Below are 20,215 nucleotides of genomic sequence, written 5' to 3'. Positions count from 1 at the left end.
CTCTGCCCTTCCACCCCTCCTCTCAATAAATAAATAAACTTAAAAAAAAAAATAAGAGAGGCGGTCCACTTGCCCCTGAGTCCTGATGACAGCCCTTTGGGGTTATTTCCTCCAGGAAGGTAATGTAAATTAAAGTCAGCATCCCTCCGTTGGGAACTTAACAGTAAATCCTAGAACAGGCAAAGCCAACTCTGGAGACTAGCAAAGCAATGTTTAACATACATGCGCTAAATCACCCAGACCAAATCTGGACCTCAGTCTGGTCAATCCCCAGCAACATCCCAGTGCTCCTAATTGTTAATCAAATGTTTGTAAATTGCATGTGGTTCGACTGTGCTTTGGGATTACAGGATTTAAAGCTATCCAGAGGAATCCTCTGGTGCTACAACTAATTAACCCTAATTCATCTGTTTTGGAAATCTGAATTTACTCCTGAAGATCAAGTGTTTGGAGAATAAAAGAGTAGACAACGTGCAATTAATTAGGGAAGGCTTCCTGGAGGGGGTGCTTGGGGCCAAATCTTAGAGGGACAATGATCACAGCTCCTGTTAAGAAATGAAAGAAGAAATGCAGCCAGCTTCAGTGAAGGGCAGCCTAGTATCCCAGCAGCAACAAACCCTCCGGTGACCAACAATGGAAACTTCTCTTATGGATATATGGTCATTTACAGCTTACAAAGGGCTTTCTTGCACATCACAGCGATGTTGATTTACTGAATGCATACACAGTACATCAGTGCTAAGTGCTTATACACACTTTTACAGTTATCCTACTCACATCCCACTGGGTTTGGGGTTGTTATCCCCTTACTCCAGAGGAGGAAACTTAGGCTTAGGCTGCTGCTTAAAGTCGTATATGTGGTGTGGAAGTCAGCTGATAAACAGAGATGCGACGGTCTGAATTCAGGTTTACCTGTCTCTGTGGTTCTAATCATAGCATCCTCCTGGGGCTCAGAGCAGGACGGAGAAAGGCAGGCAGTGCATTGCAGGCAAATATGCAACACGAATAATAATACTGCCTTCCCTACTGACCCGTTTCAAGCACTTTGCAAAGCACTGTACGGAGAGCATCTCCTTCATTCATCCCAATAATATCTTGACATAGGTGTCAATTCCCACCAAACCATCAGGAAACTGAGGATCAGAGAGAGCAAGTCATGTATCCAGAGTTATACTGCTACTGAAAATGTAGACGTCCCACCCTCGGTCTGACTACAAAGAGCAAGATCTTTACCCCTTCTCTCTTCTGTGCAGCAGGCTTGCCCTGCACATCTGGGAGCCGACATCTATCAGGTGGTGTTCCTGCCTTTGGAGAGCTCACCACCTAGCAGGAGAGTCAGACCTCGAAGCAGCCTGTTTCAGTCCAGGGCAGGTGAGGAGAAGAGATAGTATCCCAGAGGAGAGGTTCTAGGCCGGTTTTGAGGTTGACTGCTGTTAACCACTGTTTTACAGATGAGAAGAGGCCACATTTCCCAAGGTGTTTGATGTGTTCAAGTTGACAGAAGTTGTAAGAGGCAGTGTCAGGACTTTATACCAAGTTCAGTCTCTCTGCCTCAGCCACCAATGCCCCCTTTCTTATACTCTTCTTGTGATTTTCCAGGAAATGTTAAAAAAAAAAAAACAGTTGAGACCACTTATTTACCAGTATTTGCATATGTGACACCAACCCCTGGAGCCAATTCTCTCTTTCTCTCTCATCCTCGAAGATAACCGAGAATAAACTTCCAATTTCCTGCTACCTGCTGTCTCATGCTTGTTCGTGTGCCATGTCCTCTGCTGGCTGCTGGCTCTTCCTTTCCAGACCTTTAAATGCTAGCGAAGTTCAGGGCTCACTTCTGAGCCCTCTTCTCCCGCTGCTCTTTGCCAGCCCCTCAGCTTGACATGCCATTTATATGAGCGTGACTCCTAAATATGTCTCCCACCTTGACCTCTTCCCTGAGCTCCAGACTGCTTACTCCTTGTCTCCAAGTGGTGGTTTAAAGTGTCCTAACTGGAGCTCTTCAGCGTTCTCCTAAGCATACTTCTTCCCTAGTCTTCCCGTCCAGCAGATGGCAGTCGCATTTGAACTCAGGCCAAACAAAAGAATCTTGAATCACATTATTTGTCCCCATCTCTAGGCCTACTACACTAAGCAAGCCATTGTCTTTTCTTGTTTGGACTGGACAATTTGGCTGGTTGCCATCAGCTGCTCTCTGGCCTCCTCGATTCCTCTCCTGCTCCCTATAAGCTGTTTCCTACACAGCAGCCAGAGGGATATTTACATCGTGCAAATCAGATCATTGACGATTCCCTGCCCCAGAACACATATTCAGAAAACTCCGATGGTACTCATCACATTTAAATAAAGTCCGGACACTCACATGGCTCCTGAGGTCCAGCATGATTCAGCCCTGGATTATTGATTTCTGCTGCGCTTTTCCGACACTTGAAGCCTGTTCCCACTTCAGGCTTTTATCTCTGTGTTTCCTGCCCAGAAGCGCTTCTTCCTGAGATCTTGCATAGTGAGCGCCCTCACACCCTTTTAGTTCCTGCTCAGGTTTGTCCTAGTCCCACTTCGTGCGTTTGTGCTGTGTTATTCTTAGTCACCACAGCACTTCTCACCATGTGAAATATTTTTGAGTGATTTTCCCATTTTACCTCTGGAATATATGCTGCATAAAGGCAGGGGTTTCCCCCGTCATCCCCACTGCCAAAACACAATGTCCACAATGCCTGGTATAAAGGAGACACTCAGTAGAAAGGTTGAATTAATGAACTAATTATTCTTGGCAGTTATAAAAATAATACATGTCTATGACAGAAAATTAGGAAATAATGGTATAAAAAATCAATAGACATTTTGGTATATTTTGTTCCCATTTTTTTCTTATGCACATTTTTAGGTTGAAATTATTAGGTACATTCAATTTATATTCAACTTTTCATATTTAACCTACCATAAGCAAGTCTCCATATTGTGTCCAATATTTCGCATAACATGTAATTAACAGACATAAATTCTTTTCTTCCTATCTTGATTTCCTTCCTGAAGAACTCTTACACAAGTGTGTACTGTGGTTTGTGTTTAACTAAGACGGTACAGTGCCTTTAAAAGACTATGTAAACGTGAGGAAGTTATTAACCTCTTTGGACCTCAATGTCTTTATCTACAAAATGGGAACAATAAAACCTACCTTGCCTAATTTACAACATTGTGTGAGGATCTAACGAGATAATAGGGCAAACATCTCATTAGATATCAGCTTGAATGTCTTTTTTTTAAACTAGTACCGTACAAGTGGAATAAAAGTTATAGGAGAAAATATGACACCAAGTAATTTGTGAAGCAATTTGAAAATCGTGAATAAAAAGCTATTGGCAATTGTTCTGTGCTGAGTGAGACATGTCCTAATGTTTGTACTTAATATGCTAAACAGTTGCCAATGTCTAATTCTAGGTTCGTACCCTGCAATAGCTTTTTTGGGTTTTGTTTTTTTTTTTTACAACTTTCAGCTGTAAAACTGGGGTCAATTATTTTTAGCCATTTCTTCAGCCTGTCTCATTAGCAAAGTACTTTGAGGTAATGACTTGGGCATATTTGATGATTGTTCATTTTGAAAGATGTCATTTTAAGACTTTTCTGGAAGTTTCAAATCTGCCTGTGGGAGATCTGTTTTATGCCAAAATGTCATTTCAAATTCAAGCCTACATACCGCCTAACACTGGGCCCTTATAAATGTTTCACACCACCTGCATTTTTTATCATGGCTCTTTCATGTGAACTTGAATTTCTTGTGACTCACCTCTACTCTCTATCTGAGGGGGAGAAAGTAATATTTTTAAATGGCCTTTTTTCCCCTTTGTCAGAGGAGATAAAATTCCCCAATTATTTTCCCCTTGTGCCTAGATATTTATATTAATATTTTAAGGAATGGGTTCTTTATAGTGTTATTCATGAACTCATGTGTTAAATTTAAAACAAATGTGTCCTAAAAATGAATATTTCATCTGTGTTTAATACCTGAAACCAGACTCATGTTGACTTAATTTCTTTGGTCATAAGAGAAACCTATGAAATGATTCAGATTCTTTCATTCATTCAACAAATATTTTAACAAGCTTATTGAGTGCCTCCTACATTATCTCTTTTAATCCTTATGAGAACATGGCAGTGTAAGATTACATTCATCGTCACCATCATCATCATCATCCCTATAATGTGGATGAGAAAACCGGGACTCAGAACAAACACTCGGGATACGCAGTCTGGGGAAAAATTAGAGATGTCAAGTGCAATAGCAAGAATGAGAGAGAGAGAGAGAGATAGAGACACAGAGGCAAAACCCAGTAGAAACCTGAAATAAGAGAATTATATTGGGAAGAATTGTGGTCAGAGCTTCCTTACTGCTTCACATTGGGATCAACTGGGAATCTTTAAAAATTACTGCTGCCTGGTTTCCATCTTAAGACACTGTGATTTAGTTGGTATGGGTTCTAACCTGGACATCAGGATTTTTTTTAAGAAAGCTAATGTGCAGCAAAGTTTGGGAGCCAGTAGTCTCGGTGGTGGCTGGACTATTGTATGTAAAGAAACTGAAATAACTCCTACTCCGTGTTGTCCATCACTGGGTCTTGATGTTCTAATGGACTGGGCTGGTTTTAGGTCTTGGGATAGAAAACACAAGTCCCAAATCCATATCAGAAGAAGAAAGGCAGCAAGTATTCATGGGAAAAGGGCAGGCTTTTGTTACTTAGCTTCTCTGAGCCTCAGCTTCCAGGTACCCAGGATGGCTATCAGTAGATCTCTTGCAAGAATTAAATTAATTACAATGAAATTCTTTTTATCTAATGAGACTGGAATCTTTAGTCAGTTATTTGGGAAACAAATAATAGTAAGTTAAAGCAGGTATAGCAGACAGCAGATAGTATTTTCCAAAGATGACCAAAATATCTCCCACCCCATATGATCTTCGTGTAATGTAACACTGGCATTTTCCCATCTGAGGCAGGGTCCTTGTTCCTTCCTCTTGAATCTGGGTGCATATTTGTAAATGCCCTGATCAGTAGGTTACAGTGAAAGGACACCCTGTGACTTAGGAGGTTAGATCATCCTCCTGGCTCACTCTCTCTTGAAATATGCATCTTGGGAGCTCAGAACTGATTTGTAAAAAGTCTGGCTCCCCTAAAGCCGCCATATTGGAGAGACCAGGTAGAGAAGCCACAGAGAGACAGAAAGAGATGCCCACAGAGTGTCTGTGTCACCAGCCCAGGGCTGTCTGAGTCTTCTCAGCATCACCTGCCAGTTATGTGACTTCACTAGCCCTTGACCCAGGCCTTGACCTTTGAGCTGCCTCAGCTGTCAGGGTCAGAGAGTGCAGCTGTCTCACCCAATACTGCCCAAAATGCAGATTCATGAGCAAAATAAATATTATTGCCACCTTAAGCCACTAACTTTTGAATGTTTTGCTATGCTGCATTAGGTGACTAGAATACCAAGGAGTAATGAAAACAATATGTATAAAGGTATTAAATAGCTTATTTCAAATTAAATGCAACAATTCTTTTATGTAGCAACCTTCTGATGTAGAGCTAAGGTCTCTTCTAGGAGAATAAGGCCCACTGGCCAGACCCCAGCATTAAATATACCCCTAAAGCATTTTTAAAATGACTTTCACTGTGAGTTTCTTTAAAATAAAATGAGTGTTTAAAAGCACCTAAAAATTTGTTACCACTTTCCTCTGTCCTTTTATAGTCATCCTATGCTAACTTAATTCAACATTTTATTAGGTAGTTCATTTATTTTATCAAGTCTGCCCAAAACATTCAACTTAGATTTTGTAAAAAGAAATCTTTCTTCTTTGTGAATATATCACATCAATGTACATGTTACTTAGGAGATTACAGGATCAAAATAACAAGTACAATTTGAATAAACAAATATATGGTGAGCATATAGTTCCGTTCATACGATCAGAAGTACACAAGTTTTCTAAAGGAGAGTCTACCTGCCACTCATGTTATTTAAAGTTATAGATATTGGTCAACAGCTTCATCAAAAGAATGAGATCCCTGTTAATTTAACAATTTGTTTAAGTGAAGGTGGGTTATGAGAACTTCTATGACAACATGTATAAAAGCACTTGCACACCGTGAGCCCTCATTAAATGTTAGTTTCTCTAAGCATTAAATCCTAATTTGCCCAAATCTCTGCTTGCAAATTGTCTCTGACCCCAAGTACCAGTGGAGGAATTTTTAAAATGTAGCCTTTGATAGCCACCTACATTTCATACTATTTCAGAAAATACGTTCTATTTCTATTTGTGAAAAATCATTTCCCATGGGTTTGAATTCAGACCGGGTACATAAATATTTTCAAATCACTTGCAGAAAATAAAATTACATCATGACTAGCTTCTCTAATACTGTAACTACTGAATACACTTGTCTTGGAAACCAAATCTGCTAAAGCAGCCCTGAGACCCTGCGCTTTCTCTAGCCTTCAGTCATGTCTTTGTACAACTATAAATACAATAGAAGGTCTGATGTCCTGGGTCAGGCACTGAATTTTAGGATGAGGTGTGTAATTTACTGTAAGTTTATCATCGTAGAATCTAGTAATTATTCACACTTTTCATCAAGGCATAACTCAGTGACATCACTCTAGTGCTGTCCCTGCAGCGCCATCCCACACACCACCCCCCAGAATGATCTCACAAACCCTCCGCACCTAGAATGGGACAGTTCCCCAGTGATTCCTCATTGCCTGCGGATCAAGTTGGACCTCTGCCACATGGTTTATGTGGGTCTCTCTAGGATAAGGACCCTGACTTTTCTTTCAGCCTCATCTCTGAACACTCTCATTTATAATAAGGCCAGGACCAAGCACAATGTGTGGCATAGTCAGATTTTGTTCCTTTTATGCCTAGCACTTCTGTTTTGTAAAACCAGAGTACCTACCCTATCCTAAATAAGTATCTTCCAAACTGTGGGTCTTGGCCCACTAAGAGGGCACAAAATCAATCTAATGGGCTTGAATCGCCATTTTAAAAAATTAGAATGGAATGGAATGAATCCAAGTACATTGGACACAGTAAGTATTGTTAAAGTTTGGTTTTGGTCATGTATGTGTGCATGTGTGTGTGTGTCAAATTGTGACATAAAGTATATTTTTTACAGTGGGCCATAAAATCAAAATACAGAAAATCTCACACCTCTCAACCATTTGGCATGTGGTTTGTTCTACGTGGAATCCCTCTCCATGCAACACCTGTCTTTCCAACAAATTCCAACTTACTATCCAAGATTCTTCAGTGAAGCCTTCATCAGGCTTTTGCTATGTGTTAGGCACAGAGCTAAATACTTTAGATGTTACGTGCCATTTTTCACATTCAGGACAAACTTATGAGGTTGGAACTAATAATATTCCCATTGTATAGACAAGGAAATGGGAAGTGACAGGTGCATTAAGTAAATTGCCCAAGGTCACACATGCAATGAGTGGTCAAGCTAGGATTTGAACCCAAGCTTTTGAATCCTGAGTCTGTGCTCATAGCCAATACACTGAACAGCATCTCCATAACACCCCTGGGCTCAGCCCAGCCATTTTCTTCTGTGCTCCCTGGTCCGTAGTTAAAGTCGTCAGGATGGCATTTTCTACACTGTGTTGTGATTATTTGTTTACACGTCTGCCTCCCACATGAAGTTACAGAATCCATCATTAAGTGTGTCCTGTTCATTTCTTTTGCTTTAGGACCATGCACCTACATGTGTATCACACAGAAATCACTCGATAAATATTAACTGAATAAGTGCCAATGTAAGGAATTATCACCATTTCACAGAAGAGGAAACTGATATTTATCTAAGCGAGAGCTAGGCCTATTGTTCTTTTTGGCCTCTTTCTGTAATAATAAACTTATTAAAGTTTAGAAGGAGTGATTGCTTTGGATGAAGGTTAGAGAGCTCTTCACAGAGCTAGGAGAAATGTTATCGATAGAGGAAGACATTATAGGAAATATTATAAATAATACAAAACAGGAATTTTTTTTTCATTTTCCATTCATGACCATACTGTCTATAGGCATACCTAAGAATCAAGTTTCTCCTAGGTACTATTTTATCAGGTCCATTCACTCATATATTCATCCAACAAATATTTCTGAGTCAAGCCATGTGGTATGTACTGGGATATATGGAGAGTGACATTAAGTTCCTCCCTTGAAAGTACCATTACTATCTGTAATGGTGATTATAATATGGTGTTGGCCAGTATCACCTCGCAGTTAAGGACCAGAACTTAGGAGCTGGGTGGTCCTGGCCTCAAGGCTAGGCTCCACCACGAAGGACGTATAACACCTTGAGGGCTTCAAGTAGATTCTTGGGAGCCTCCGTTTTCTCATCTCATTGGGCTGCTGTCAGATAATGTGCATGAAGCCCATGGCACTCTCTAAATGGAAATTGCAGCTTGATGACCAAAATAACATTTTTAATATCTGTAACCTCTAACAAGCTTACTTGACGTTTCTCTCTCTACCTTGATTTTTTTAATCCAAAGTATAGGCCTATGAATCTGAATGCTAATTACTATTTATTAGCCATTCTCCATAGAAAGAGAGGAAGGCTCCATCATCTCGTGATGCCAGTTTGCCTCCTCGGTTGGGGGCCCAGGCCAGTGTCCTCCTTACCTCTCTTTCATTTTCCTGCTGAGTACAGACCACAGCCTCTCTCTTCTCCGAGACCCAGTACCTCCCCTCTGCATATCCCAGCACTTCCACATTCCTACTTAATATTTTTTCAGAGCATCTGGCATCATGATGATATATATTTATGGATTTTTTTTATGTCATAACAACTCTACGCTGACATTCCCAAGTACACCCTTAGAGCTTCTGTGTTTTCTCAACACTGAAGTTTTCTCAAACCCTAAAATTTCTGAAGGAGAATGATGTGTAGGAATGTGTCCTTCTTTTTATGCAAAGTGCCCTTCTTTTGCCCAACTGTTGAATTTCTTCATAAATTAGAGCACATATATGTCTCATAATAGGATATTTCTTTCTGGCTGAATACTACAGATCCAGGAGGCTGAACCACTTCTTCCTAACACCCCTGGCCTGAGATTGTAACGCTTTCTAGAACAAACAATGGGGAATGCAGCTTTATGCTTTCTGATGGAAGCCAAAAGGGAACCCATATTCATCAAATTAGCTTATTGTGTTTTTCTATTTTTTGTATCCAGTAAGGTTTCATGGATTCAGCAGACAGAGATGGGAGGGACAGTAAAAGGAGGGGAAATGGACTTTTCATGGCTGTGTAAATGGAAGCAACCCAGGAGCACCATTGATTTTCCCAGCAAAAGTATCCCACAAGTCATGACATCTGAATCATCCAGTGTCAGGATCTGGTTTAATTTCATTACATATTTGCAATAGCCTGCTGTCTGCTTCAGTGGGGAATTATAAATTTAAAAAGCACAAGTTCAGCTATTTGAATTCTTCAGATCATATACTCAGTATTATCATTACTCCCGTATTTTCAAGAGGAGAAAAAGCAAGTAACTACTCTAAATATATCAATATCCCATTAATGTGGTTACTTATAAAACTATAAAACCTATAAACAGTTTAATGGTTTTCCCCTAAATACTTCCTGCAATCTAATGATATGCATTGTTCTTTTATTTTATGTTGATAGTAAATCTAAGACTACACTTATACTTCTTGAGGATAGAAACTGTATTTTTCCTCTCCACTATGGGCGTCTCGTCTTCAGAAATACAATAGACATTTTTATAGCTATTATGCTTAAAGGAAAATATATAGAAATGAATACAGGTGGGAGTGTTTGGGGAGATGGTCGAGAATGAGATCAGTGCAGACACCTGCGTGGATATTACATTCACGGTACTCAGACCAGATGCAAGACGAGACAAGATGGATAGCAAGACAAGATTTTGCATAGCCTCACTTCGTGGGTAACTTGTTGAGCACCTCAACGTGCCAGGAATTACGCTAAATGTTCTAGATATGTGCCCAATAATGTGACAATAGCTACCTTGGGAAAATGCTTCACCCATGCTTGGTAAAGTGCAACTGACTTATCATTTAGTCTTTAAAATTCTGCCTAAGTTCTCTAGAATCAGCGTCTTACAAAAGGGGATTCTTATGCAAGTAATTGACTGGGGATGTTCTCTCAAGGAAAGGAGAGTGAAGGAGTAGCACAGGGAAGAGGGAAGGCATAAGCAAGGATATAGCCTCTGGGACTGATACACAGAGTTTGCCTCATTTTGCATTGGTGGCTGCAGGGGGTCCTCCAGGGTGAAAGGCTTCCCCGAAGAGGAGACCATTTCTCCAGAGAAGGGTCCAGTAAACACTCAGGACAGCTGGGGCATGGTGCCCAGCCCAGACACCAATGACATCTACTACATGCTCTTTGGAGTAGCTACTGTCCCATTTTTTAAGTGAGAAAACTAAAGGAAAAAGGAATTTGACTTGTCCAGATTCCCTTTTAGTAGATTGGGATTTCAACCCACATATGTTTGACTGTAAGCTCTTAATCCCCTCTTTGTCCACTGTAAAGGTAGTCAGGGTGATGAGCTTCTAATCTAAGTCATGTACAAAGTCCAGAAGTAACACAGAGGAGAAGGTGATGAACTTTCCAAAGAGGGGAAGGAATTCGGGGCTGTGTGGAGAAATAAAGCAAAGCCTACCTGCTCTGTTCGTTATACAGGAAAACCCAAAGTTACAATGGCAAGGAAGAAGGATCTTAATATATTTTTTGCTGCAGAATCCAGTTCCTTTGTGTGCCATAAATATAAAGGTATGAACACACTAAGCAAATGGAAGGAGGAGAGTATTGTTTCTAAGTAAAATCTGGATCTTTAATGAAATCAAACTGGTAACAGCTTTATGTCTCTTCCCCTGGGATGACCCTCCATGTGTCTTAGAAGTTAAGATGGCAAATGCTTTCATCCCTGTAGCTGATGTGTCCTAAAACTGTCCAGACCAGAGCCTGGCTAGGGGGCCAACAAAACAGGCAGCGAGGAGGACCAGCCTAGACGTCCCTTCTTAGTTATCATCCTGGCACTGCTACTTACTCACTAGGGAACTTGCACAACATGAGTCTCTGGGCTTCTGTGTCTTACTTATATAAGGAAACCAGATCTGCCCTAATCTCCTGCTTTCTGTAGTTTAAAGTGCTGTCATTCTTTCTTCCTGTCTGCAATCCCAGATTTTCTCTTCTGTAAGACTCCGCTCCCCCCAGCTGATACTCTAGGCCCTCCCCAGCCGTGGTTATACTTCTCACATATTCACCCTGACAAACATCTACACGTACGTGAACCTCCTCTAAAATATGGCTTTGACTCTGTCCAGAGTGGTGTATAATACAGATACGCGACAGTTTGGGGGGCAATCAAACAGGTACAGCACCATTCTACTTCCAGACATGATCCAACAGTTCTGAAGTACCATAGACATTTCGATTCCTATGTTGGAGCAATTTTAACTTCATCTTTGGTTTGGACATTTATTTATAAATTACACAGAAAACAGTAATTCTGCAGAGTGCCTCCCTCTCCTTGTCCCCATTTAGAAAGGGTGGGTTTATTTTATATGTAATTCTAGTCACCACCGTCTCAGATCGCTTTGATATTGGGTGATAGATAGATCCTAATACTAGGTAATATTAAGAGTATCTCAGTGATCTTTCCTTCAGATTTGATTCATTACCTTCCCCTCAAATATCTGGGAGGAGAAAGTAAAGTATGAGAAAGGGGGAATCGGACGCCAACTCTCTGCTCCCTTGATTCAACTCCAGGATGGTGATTAAATGAGTGTTTGCCTTGTTGCAGATCAATTATTTTGAGGACTCAGAATTTCTTGCTGTGTCTTGAATTGTGCTGATGGTTTTTAAGTAGGCCATAAAAATTCCTGCGAATGATTTGTTTAATTATTGTCTTGCTCCTCATTTACATTTTTATCTAAAACTCTGAGAACTGAAATCTGTATTCAATTCCATTTCCTGTGAGCTACAATTTGCCTTGTTGGGAGAAATATCTGGCCTGTGCTTTATGTATGGAATAATACCAGTCAAGCAGAATTAAATGTCTGTGTTGTTATTGTGATGGCTATAGACATAGCTCTTTTTTTGCTGATTTTTCTCTGGTTTAGGACAATATTCGATGGCTTTTTAATAGTCATGACTCTTTTACATCACTGGAGGAATCATCAGTGTTTAAACGTGTATAGACTTTACCTTTCTGGATTAGACCTTCTGAGAATGGAGGGTTCCTACCCACTGTACTACGTGACTGGTTTTTACGGACTCTGTTCAGGGCTGTCCCCTCCACAAGGCTCAAATATCCAGATAAAAAGTAACGCACGCAGCGCATCATAAACCGTAGATCTGGAGATACCTTCAGTATCACCGCAGAAGCAAACTGTAGTATGGCATCATGGAAAGAACATTGAAGACAGCGGAATTTCGCTTTACAAACATTTCTGTGCAGTGCAACACAAGTGCTTTTGAAATTCTGGAGTCTCGGTTGCAATAAAAACTGTGAAGAAGTAAAATTCTGGGGGTGAAAAGCTGCAGTTGCAAAAGAAACAAAGCAAAACATTCCTGAATACTTCTTCCCAAACTGCCAAGATTGCTCATGTTGATGAAAATACTATGAGTGTGCATTGGAGTCAGATTTGTAGGAGGGAAAACAGATCATTTCTCCAGCTCCTGCATGGAGACCGAGTTCTGCTAGGGTGAGGTGTCTGCCCAAGGTCTCCTGTGAGTTAGTGGCAGATTCGGGACAAGGAGTAGCAAATCTTGATTCCAAGTCCAATGTTCTCTCACCCTCAAACTGCTATAAATGTGACAAATTATCTTATTAGTTTAGCCTAGTTCAGCATTTCCTCAAGTGTGGGATGTTAATAGGTGTTACATGAAATAATAGTTTCATGGTCAAATGAGTATAGAAAATGCTGTTAAATAAAATTAAACACATTTCTTCATTTCAGGCTTCTCTGAACCTTTAATATGTTAATATATATCATGACTCTTGAAGAGGGAAATCAAATATACAGCTTTCCTAAACTTATTTGACCATAGAAATCTCTTTTGCACAGAATAACTCAGAGAAGACACTTGGAGAGGTTTGGGCCTCGCCGGTGAAATTGTATGTCTTTGTACCAGTCAAAGTATTGGTAGGAATTATAATTTAACCAAGATGGTTCAAATGGTGAGGCTAGCAAAAGGGGGTACATCCAGAGATCCGGGAAGAGGTAAGGAAACCAATAAAGGACAGTGAATCACCCAGGCAGGGGGAAGGAACGTGGGAAGTGTTACACTAAAGAAGCAGGGGCAGGAGAACCAGTCAGTATACATTCCAGAACGGGGCTGGAGTTGTTAATGGACCTAGCATCCCACGGGGATGTGGCTTCTCTCAGAGCCAAAGTGATGAGGGAGGGAGGAAGTGGAGAAGAAAAATCCCAACTTCCTTGTCTTTTTCCCCTCTGATCTGCTGTGCCTCCTATTGGTCAGACGTAGCTAGAAACCAGCCAGCAATGTAGCCTGGGTATTGTGGTGTCTATGTTCAGCCTCTCAAACCCAGAGGTGATCCGTGCACTTCTAGGCACTTTGCATATATTGATAATTTTCCTTAAATTTCACGAGAATCCTGTAATCCAGGAATCATGACCATGTGCAAATGAGGAAACAGACATAAACTCACGTAGGTACTAAGAAATGCATTCGGCCCCAGGTTCATCTGTCTGCCTTCCATTTTACCACATTGCTGAGCCAGAAAATATCAGACTTTCAATGAAAGCTTAAGGAACTTGCAGAGGAGTTTTTCATCTTCAATTTCAAGCAATTTCATCTTATCACTAACACGATTAATCCTCCAACAGAGTAAGTTTAATTTGTAGGGCCCTTTTTCTTCCCCCTCTGCAGGAGCAGACCTGATTTTATTCATCTCTGCAATCCCAGATCCTAGCACGGTGCCCAGCACTGAGTTCATATTTGTTGAGTGGATGCAGGAATGAATGCATGAGCGAGTGAACCGTAAATCAGCATTCTGAGGATGTTTTCTCAGAGCTCTGTTGGGACCAAGTTGGCCTATCGATCTATTTTTAAATGTTCTGGCTGGTTCGAAATGGGAATTTTTCCATGTGGAGCATCTGTTCGTGACTTTTTCTTGGATAGCTGTGATACCTCTCTCCTTACAACCCCTACATACACACATTAAACACACACGTGTAGATGCACACACCCGTACATTGCCTCTCTGCCTCCATCTCTGCCATACGAATCCTTCCTGGTTACAGCCACCAGATCTGTAAATGGAACCTTTATAATGTACCACAGATAACCACATCCTATCCCAAACCTCTTCCATTTCCTTCAGAATCCTATAGTAGCTCCCCGGTGCTCATTAGCTTAATACATATCTGGTGAATTTAACTAAAACGTATATTTTCCATCCTAAAATTCCAATTTTTCCATTCTCTACGTCCACTGAACCTTACTCCACTAACTGTTCCAATATGAACCCTTCTATCAGACCAGGCTAGAACTTTCTCTCAAAGATGCCGTGGTCATTCTTTCCTCTATACCTTTAGCCATGCGTGTTCCCCATGCAGTGTCCCTTTTTTCCCTCCTTGTGTTGTCTATTCATTTATTTACTCATTCGCTGAGCTCTTCTGGTATGCCAAACACTGTCATATGGAAGCAGATCCCAGGGAAATTTAACTTGGTCTCTGAGAAGTGCAACATCTTTCACAGGAACCTGACACCCTGAGTGAGAACATATGATGCAGTGTGCTGAATGCTGTACTAAAGGCATGAGGCCAAGGGAGAGAGCCAGGGAGTGGCAACCCCAGGAGTTCAGGAACAGTGTCTACGCCAAGTGCCCAATACATTATGGGAACTCAACAAATATTTGTTGAGTGAATGAAGTAACATTTGAACTAGGTTTTAAGACTGTCTACCTATATCCTCCAAGAACCAGGTTAAGATCTTCTTCCTGCCTGCTATGAAATCAAATGCTCTTAGAGTTCTCAGAGAATTCTCTCAAACTTGCTGCCGTGAATCGCTCCATATTTCGTGCATCCAATAACAATGTACGCATTACTAAATTCAGATTATAGCATAACTTTTTTTTTTCAAATAACATCTAACACTACGCTGGATATACACTGAGTGTGGAAAAATGGTCTGGGATTCAGTTAAATTGATTCTAACAGAAGTGAAATATGTGTATATGTACATCCACTTGGAAATGATAGGTTTGAACAGTGATTTAGAGTTGATGATATGGGTTCATCCTAGGAGAGCTTCCTAAGGCTGTATTACAAATGACCCGGAGATCTTGGTATAACATGGATTCTGATTCAATGGGGTGGGACCTGAGATTCTATATTTCTGACATGCTCCAAAGAGGTGACAGTAATGCTGGCCCATGCTGGCCACACTTTGAGTAGCGTGATGTTAGAGGAAAGAGGGACAGAAAATAACACTTATTGAGTTCATGTTATATATCAGGCACTATACAAGGCTCTTTGCATACATTAACTCTATGGTTTTCACATTATGTTCATAGGCTGGTTACATCCAGATTATATGAGGAAGTTTTAAAATATACAAATTCTCAGGGCACCTGGGTGACTCATTTGTAAGCATCCAGCTTCGGTTCAGGTCATGATCTCATGGTTCATGGGTGTGAGCCCCACATTGGGCTCTGTGCTGACAGCTTGGAGCCTGGAGCCTGCTTCAGATTCTATGTTTCCCTCTCTCTCTGCCCCTCCCCTACTTGTGCATCCTCTGTCTCTTTCTCTCTCTCTCTCTCAAAAATAAATAAACATTTAAAAAATATATGTACAAATTCTCAGGACCCACTTCTAGCAATTCTGACTCAGAGGGCCTGTGGTAGAAACAAAGAAATCAGTATTTTTGCAAAGCTCCAAGGTGATTCCAATGTACTGCCACATTCAGAATTCTAAGATGACTTCCAGTAACCCTTGTCCTTCTGTAATTTTCTCCCCTCTGAGTGTGGGTGGAGCTCATGAATATGATAAGCTAGGACTCTCATGATTATGTCACATTATATGGCAAAAGGTAGATTATCTGGGGCCCCTGGGTGGCTCAGTCGGTTAAGTGTTCAACTTCAGCTCAGGTCACAATCTTGCAGTTCACGAATTCAAGCCCCGCATTGACCTCTGTGCTGACAGCTCAGAGCCTGGACCCTGCTTCAAATTCTGTGTCTCCCTCTGTCTGTGCCCCTCCCCTGCTCACACTCTGTCTCTGTCTCTCTCAAAAATAAATAAAACATTTTTAAAAATTAAAAATTGGTAGATTATCTGGTGAGTCTAATCTAACTACACAAGCTCTTTAAAAGCAGAGTTTTCTCTGGCTTGTGGCAAAAGAAATTGAAGAGCTTTCAAATGTGAGAAGAGGTCAATGCACCATGTTGCTGAGCAGAGGGTGGAGAGGATCATGTGAGAGGGAATGCAGGTAGCCTTAGGGACTTAGAGCAGTGCTATGATAGCCAGCAAGAAAACAGCGGCCTCAGCCCTACAATCACATGGAACTAAACTCTGCCAACAACCTGAATAAGCCTGGAAGCTGATTCTTCCAGAGCCTCCAGATAAGAACCCATCTGGCCCTTGACACCCTGACTGTGGCCTTGTGAGCCCCTCAGTAGAAACCCCAGCCAAGCCTGCTGATTTCTCACCTGCAAAAATACGAGAGAATGAATAAATGGGTGCTGTCTTAAGCTGGGAAATATGTGGTAATTTGTTATGCAGCAATGGAAAAGTAATGCATAAGCGTTTAGGTTTGGCAGTGACTACATTAAGTAATAGGATCCTCCCTTGAGCTCCGATGCAGAAGTATTATTATTTCCACTTTATGGTTGAGCAAGTGGAGTCAGAAGACTGAGGTTCTTTTCCCACAATCTCCCACCTCATGGCAGAGCCATTATATATATATATATATATATATATATATATATATATATATATATATATATATAGTAATAATATATATAATATAATATATATCCATTCATATATATGTGTATGTAATTTTTCTAGTTCAATGCATGTGTGTGTGTGTGTATATATATACATACATACATAATTTTCTTCTATTTCAAAGTTCTCTAATTCTCAGAAACAAAAAGGAAAAAGATCAAGCATACAAGAATTAGACTAGATAAGGCTGAAGAAGAAAGGCTTCAGTTCAGTCATTGAAAAAATGAGTCCTATTTCCTTCATGTGTCCACAGAAATTGCAAACTCCAGTCTGTTCTCTATATAAGGTAGTTGAATGGTGTGTACAGATAAGGGAGGGTTGGGGTATTCTTCCAGGCTTAACGTGGCCATGATTCATGGGTAGGAGATGACTGTTCAGTCAGATTCACCTGACAGTGGCTCTGAAGGTTGGCAATGGGACCAGTTTGTCAGTGGCCAGGAACAGATGTCTGGGCTGCCTCTTTAACCAGGGTCTTACATCCTCCTGGCTCGCTAGATATAAAGAGAACATTTAGGTAAGTCCTCCACTGTGTCTCATCAACTTCCCAGAACAGGACGTCACGCATAGCGATGTCCACTGGAACATAAAACATCGAGGCTCGGAGAAGCTCTGTTCTCTGGCTGTTGAGTCGGGAGTAGTCACTTCCACCAGAGGGATGAAGTGAGATGTGTGTGCTTGCTTCAACCTGGTCTTTTCATTGAGCTTTCTTCTCTGCTCTCGCAGACGCTAACTAAGGGCAGAGCCAAGACAAGAGGAAGAACCACCCATCCATTCATGCATCCGTTCTGCCCACACACATATATGAAGCTCCTGCTGGTGTATTCAGTGGGATTCAGGAGCAACTGGGCTTCATCAGACCACAGTTTTAGCACAAAACAAAAAGCATCTCTTCTTCAGAAAGAGTAAAAATAAAAATCTATCCCCAATTCTGATCCTATCTTTTGAAAAGAGTATTTAACTATATTAATCTGCTTGCATAGGCAAGTTCCAAATGTGTGTAATAGGAATTCTACAGAAAGCCATCCAAGAATAATTTATGTAGCTCTTCCAAATAGGGGCTGCACTGGCTTCACTCACTGAATGTTTATTCATGTCATTCATTCATTTGCTCAAGGAATACACACAGGGTAGCTTCTGTGTGCTACCCAGGGAGGCAAAGGTACAAAGGTGAATAAAACGAAGGTTTGCCCTCAAAATCTGGCACAGCCAACCAAAACATATTAATAAGAACAACACATTTCACATGCAAAGTACTCTGATGGAGGGAAACCTACGTGCCCAGCCATAAACTCTTGTTTGTGGAAGTGTAGCCTGAAAACCAGAGGACTGTGCAAGTAGATTTTTCTGCTGGGAGAGTTTTTTTCTTATTTAATCTGCTTGTAAAGCCCTCACTTTCCATTTCTGCAGCCACTCCATCAGGAATTTTGATGAACTGGAGGACAGAAAGCCTATCTGTATGTAAAAAAGCTGAGGTATTGCATAGTGCCTTTTGGATTTTTCCTCTGACAAGTGGTTGGCATCTGCTAACAACACTTCTTTTCTTGAGCTTTGTAACGTTGCCAGACTGAGAGCTGAGCTTTGAAAAAGGAGATGGAACTGTTAACAAACGCCTTTGTTATCTCTGGAATTGATTATTGTCCAGTGGTTCGCAGAAAAAAAACTTGATGCGTATCTTGTCTCAATATTTGCCTGCTCCTCCCAGGAAATATTGTGCTAAGAGCAATTCCCTGCCGTACAACAAATGTCAACTTGCCTAAGATAGCTGGTGCAGTTCACCAATCGACTGTCCTTTTTCCATCTGTGGAAACAGTATGATAAGACCCCAGGAAGAATTTCTTATTAAGTGCTTGGAGATCTTTTGAATGTGATGGCTGTTTGAAGTGTTTCATATCCCTTCCTCCCCCTTTCTTTCATTTGAGAAATATTTATCGAAACCTTCTTTGTGCCAAGCCCTTCTCCGGCCCCTCAGAAAATACTAATGAATGAAACAAACCCAAGGCAGAATGGCCTTCATGGAGATTATGTCTGCTGGAGGAGAGGAGGATTCTGCAAGCAACCCCAGTATGTGTTGATAAGCCAGGATTGCAGAGTACGTTTGCTAACAAGAAGTTATGTAGTAGAAGATCAAAGGCAGCTATTTGGAGAAAGTGATTTTTAAGCTGAAACCGGGAGGATAGGTGGGAGTTTGAAGTAATCCAGGCATTTGGTGTTGGGAGGGCAGGAGTGAGTGAGAAAGAAGCAGTGAAAAACAGGGAGATGGCATTTTCCAAGCAGAGAGGACAGCACATAAAAAGGTGGGTTCAGAGAGCATGGCAAATAACCTTGGCAAGCTGCTTAACTTCTCTGAGGCCCAGTTTCCTCATCTCTAAAATGGGGGAAATGACACAACCCATACAACAGTGTCGTAAGGATTAACTGCATAGTCCATGTAAAGCACTTACATGTATTCAGTGTTTCTTAGTAAGCACTCATGGACCGTAAGCTAGTATTTATTCACTTATTGAGGAACTAAGAAAAATTCAAGATCAGGATGGCTGGGCTTGCTGGTGTTTTCTCCCAATCTTGTATGCCAGACTTCCTTTACAGATAGAATGTAGCCTGTGTTGTACATATGAAGCTCTCCAATGTATAGATGTAGCAAACATTTGTTGTTTATATGTCTGTATCTGACTCAAAATTATCATTCTTTGCAGACAAGTGCTATGTCTTATTTATTTCTGTATCCACACACATAATGTAGTGCCTGGCACAAAATAGTTCCTCAATAAATGTTTCATGGATGAATGAATAAATAGGAGAATATAGAAGCAGGAGAGTAGAATAGAATCCTATTAGATCTTCATGCTAAGCTAAATGCTGCAGGAAATTCAGAGAATAGCTCCTGAATTTAGTCTCTAAGATATTTACTGAGGGCTGTCCCAGGAAGACATGAACAGACATATCTCCAAAGAAGACATCCAGATGGCCAACAGACACATGACAAGATGCTCAAAATCACTCATCATCAGGGAAATTAAGTCAAAACCATGATGAGATATCACTTCATACCTGTCAGAATGGTTAAACGAGAAACAACACAAGAAGCAACAGGTATTGGCGAGGATGTGGAGAAAGGGGAGCCCTCGTGCACTGTGGGTGGAATTGCAAACTGATGCAGTCACTCTGGAAAACAGTTTGGAGATTCCTCAAAAAATGAAAAATAGAACTACCCTACGA

The sequence above is a fragment of the Acinonyx jubatus genome, chromosome C1 (genome assembly GCF_027475565.1).
Source record: "Acinonyx jubatus isolate Ajub_Pintada_27869175 chromosome C1, VMU_Ajub_asm_v1.0, whole genome shotgun sequence".
Taxonomy (NCBI): Eukaryota; Metazoa; Chordata; class Mammalia; order Carnivora; family Felidae; genus Acinonyx; species Acinonyx jubatus.
Note: the sequence above shows the minus strand (reverse complement) of the source record.